This window comes from Aulostomus chinensis, chromosome 1 (genome assembly GCF_037954235.1).
Source record: "Aulostomus chinensis isolate RoL2024-O1b breed Wild chromosome 1, RoL_Achi_v1.0, whole genome shotgun sequence".
NCBI classification, from domain to species: domain Eukaryota; kingdom Metazoa; phylum Chordata; class Actinopteri; order Syngnathiformes; family Aulostomidae; genus Aulostomus; species Aulostomus chinensis.
Genome location: NC_141320.1, coordinates 9,662,056 through 9,666,273, shown reverse-complemented (window position 1 = coordinate 9,666,273; position 4,218 = coordinate 9,662,056). Strand labels below are relative to the sequence as shown.

The following is a 4,218-nucleotide window of genomic DNA, read 5'->3' as shown; positions in this document are numbered from 1 at the left end:
CAGTCTTTGATCTCTGACTAATTCTAAACTCATCAAAGGATCACATCAGCATCTTGCTCCAGACTCCAGATGGTGGTTTTACCAAGTGCACCACAGTCCTTGTTGCTGTCTGCTGTTGGGTCACAGCAAAGTAAGGAAACAGCCTGACGGTCCTCAGGAGGAAATTCATCAGCCTCCAAAGATGGAGGTGAATCTCGACCTGCTCATGTTGGCCATCCTTGATGAACTTGGGCGGTACTCTGGTGCAGGGATGAGGTCATGGAGCTGATCTGGGAGCAGTCCTGATATTAAATGGACAAAATGTGTCAACATAAAATAAAATTGTAAACCTGTTTGAAGTCTTATTTTGTGTCTGATGGCCATTTTTGAAATCACTACTGATTTTTTTGACTGAACGTCCTGGATCCTGTGGTGCCAGATGAGGAGACAACTTGAGTACAAAGTTGAAGAGGAGGGTTTTTGGAGGGGAGATGATTTTTGCAGTGTTCCAAGTCAATAAAATGTCATCATGTTTCAAAATGTCCTCACTAAGATGGTTATTAATCCCTCATTCTCAGCTGCTACAGCCTTTAAAGAAAACCTTTGACTGGTGGATCTAACAAAGATCAGATGTTGTCTCCTCTAGAACATCAACAGCTTAACGTTGTGGGCAGGACTCCTACCTGAGCAGGGAGACCCCAATGGATTTCTAGTCCTGATAGGGAGAGGGAGCCTCCTGGGTCACGGAGTGGGGAACCTGATAGGGAGTGGGACGACCCGCCCATTGTGGGTGATTGACAGGGCAGGTTTGATCTATGTTTTCATTTTCAAAAGTAATTTTGAACATTTGTGGAAAGTTCGCCCACCTTGAACATGTAGAAGATGTCTTCTGATAGTGAATCGACTGTTGTCACATTTAAGGATCACTTGAGCTGATAAGATGAAGGCTACACAGGTCCAGCTGGAGATGCCGGGGATTGAACCCAGGGCCTCACACATGCTCAGCATGCGCTCTACCACTGAGCTACATCCCCTGTGGTAGAGTCACTGTTTAACTGGTGAATGAATTTCCAGTTGATTTTAGGAAACCTAGAAGTTCCTCAGGTGCCATCAATCTTAAGTCACTCCTTCACTTTGTGTGTGGTTCAAAGTCAGTGGTTTCATCAGAGCTCAACAACAGAACAAGCTGAAGTCTTCTGGAGAACGAGGGCACCGATCCCACCACCTCTCACATGCTAAGCTAGCGCTCTACCATTGAGCTCCCTCCTCTGCTCAGCAACATAACAGATAATGCAGGTTGACCTTCAGGCTGCTGGGAGGTCAACACCTGAAATATTTCCAGGATTCTGTCGTGTTGGTAGAAACAGTTTGAGGGAAGAAAACCCTCAAACATGATGATGTCATTATTAAAGGCTTTACTGCTCCAAACCTTTGCTTGTTCTTCTGTGGTTGTGAGAGGTTCTGAGTGATGAATGGAAACTGAAGGTTTAGGCATCAGTTCAAAGTAGCAGGAGCTAAAGGGGACATTTCAGATTTGTTGAAGTTGAGTCCTACTGCCTTCTTGTTCATGATGATGGTGATGTCAGAGTTCTTGCTCAGAACGATCCATGCTGTTCCTCCTATTAGTTCTGGAAAGTTGGAGCAAAACGTCATGCAGGGTCACAAGGTCACGTGTTTTGTGTAATCAGCAGATTTAATCTATAGAGTGAGTGACGTGTGGTGTGTTTGTCAGGAGCTTAAAGACCAAAGTTGTTGATGCACAAGAGAAGTACACACGTCAAAGCTGCTTCATTTTAATGAGTGAAACTGAAAATTGAGAAGAGTGACAACAAAAATGGAGACAAGAAGTCTTCTTCAAAACACACACACACACACACACACTCACACACTCACATAGTCATATACGTGCAGTCAAATGCCAGTAAATTCTGAGTATTTTTGAATCCATTTTCATTTCATTCTTTTCTTTATGTTGCCCCCTGCTGGACAATAGGTTTAAGGTTAATGTGGAAAAAAAGCAGACAATAAATACGACTGAACTATTATTGAAATGCCGGCGACTTCATTCGATCTGAAAGTTCATTGTTGACCAAACAGACACTGATACAACAGGCTTAAAGTCTACCTCCATCGGCTAAAGATGCCCCTGGATCATAAAGCACAGCTCGACTGCTGGCTAACATGCAGGCGTGGGCCTATCACTGAAATCAGCAGTCATGAAAAACTGTGCTAGGCCTCCAGACCCAAGCTTGAAGAGGTTTGAAAACTGGACCCAGGAGAATTTTAACTGAAAACCCCTGCTCTGGAGGATCTGAGGGATGCATGACTGCCCTCTGTTGACCTGTTTAATACAGGAATATCTGAGAAGTACTGAGGACGGCAAAGGGTGCTGATTGGCCAGCAGCCCCACACAGGTCAAAGGTCACCCCCACGGCGGACCAGTTTATTATAATAGTCACGACACCATCCGTTACAGTTGGGTTGGGTTCAGGCTCTTCAGCGCTTCTTATTTTTCCGTGAGCTCCTCCAGCTGCTGGTCCGTCTCTCCCCTTTTCTTTCTCTTCTGCTTACTTTTTTGTTTCTTTGTTCTTTAACTTTAAACAGAACTTCTCCTCTCCCCCTTTTCACGGTCACAATACTGTTGACCTCCCGTGAGCCTTGAATCTCCATCCTGACCAGTGGAGAGAAACCACCTTGTGCCTGAGAAGAGCATCGCGGATCCCAGTGGGAGCCACGGTCGTTGAGATGGAGGCTTGGTAGGCCGTCCCCCCACCAGTTCGTTGGAGAGGTTCCGTACATTGATGGGAACAATCCAGCTGAGAACGTAAGCAGGTCCTGTTGGTTGTCGTGCTGTCACAGTAACAAAGACCAGTGCTGCATCTGTTCAGGCCTCAACTCCTGTCTCACTGCCAGCTCCACCTGACTCCTCAGACTCTGCTCAACCTCCATTCAGGAGTTTTCTTTGTTTGGAGGTCACTGACCCTTCATCCTGAACACCTTCTCACCTGCTACCTTTGCCGTCCACTTGAGTCTCAGATAAATCTTATGATTCATGTCTGATCCTCCATGTGCCTTCATTGCTTTACTGGTATTATTCCTCTGTCTTACGTGCTTCCTTGTTTGTATTCAATCCTCTTAAAATTCCAGGAAGTGTTTCAACTGGTTTTTATATTTGTATGTAAGCCTCTGACCCTCAAAGAACTCACTGACAAGCTGGAACCTGAGACTGAGCGTTTCTCATTGGACTCTAAATCACAACCAGCGGTGCCCTGAGTAACAACTGTGTTAGCATCCTAAAGCTACATCATCACCACCAGCTGATCAAGTCACTACTCTGTACACAAGTCACTGTAACCTAGCAAAGTTGAACCTAGAGGAAAAGTACAGTTGAAGCCAGATGCAAACAGATGTTGATGTTTACTCTGTAGTCCTGGCAGCAAGTGTCCTTGGAGACGTCACTCCAGACACTCGCAGAGCTGACAGAGATGGTTTGACACAACTCATGATGTTACTGCACTGCAACAGTAACGGACCATCGATGGCATCGCGGTGATGGAGGAGGACAAAGAATTCTGTCATCAAGTTTTGTTCATGTTTTGTAAATGTTCTTCTTGATCTCAGAATTTAGTGTTTGATGTCACAGTGCCAGAACGGACCAAACCTGCCTGTGTCAGAGGAAGCAGAATGACATCAGCATCAGGACATTCAGAGCCTTCAGAAACGTGGTGATGGTTTCACCAAAGAGGGACCAGTTCAGTAAATGTGGTCAGGCTTCTGAGAGTCTGGGTTCAAGATGGAGTTCGGGGTTTTAGCGACTCAGAAAAACTGTTTGTGGCTCAGAAAGCAGAGGAGGGCTGATGAAGAGACCTCACAATGAGTGTCATCAAGGAGGAGGAGGTAGTAGACATCACATGGGGGGGGGGGTAGAGCAGCAAGAAGAGAGAGAGGAGGAACAACTTGATTGAATAAAACAAAGACAAACAATCAAAGAGAGTCAGAGCAGAGGGAGCGGCCCTGAGTCACAGTGAATGGTGGAGTTTGATGATCCATCATTCATCTCCTTTAAATGCTGTCAGGGAGGGAGAGCGGTCTGCTGGTGGTGGTGTTCATTCCTCAGTGGGAGCCTCTATAGTTGATGTTCTACTACCCTCTGGTGGTGAGGCAGTGGGGATGCAGGTGATCTGCTGGTCTGGTTGAACGTGAGTGGACAGAAATCTTGTTGAGGTGACTGGGAGTTCC

General features: G+C 45.9%; 1 non-coding gene across 1 annotated transcript; it reads right to left on the bottom strand.

The window, feature by feature from the left end:
* Positions 1-941: 941 nt before the first annotated feature.
* trnaa-agc (transfer RNA alanine (anticodon AGC)) lies at positions 942-1,013 on the bottom strand. The gene has a single exon. It is a non-coding gene; the product is annotated as a tRNA-Ala (tRNA).
* Between the last annotated feature and the right edge of the window lie 3,205 nt (positions 1,014-4,218).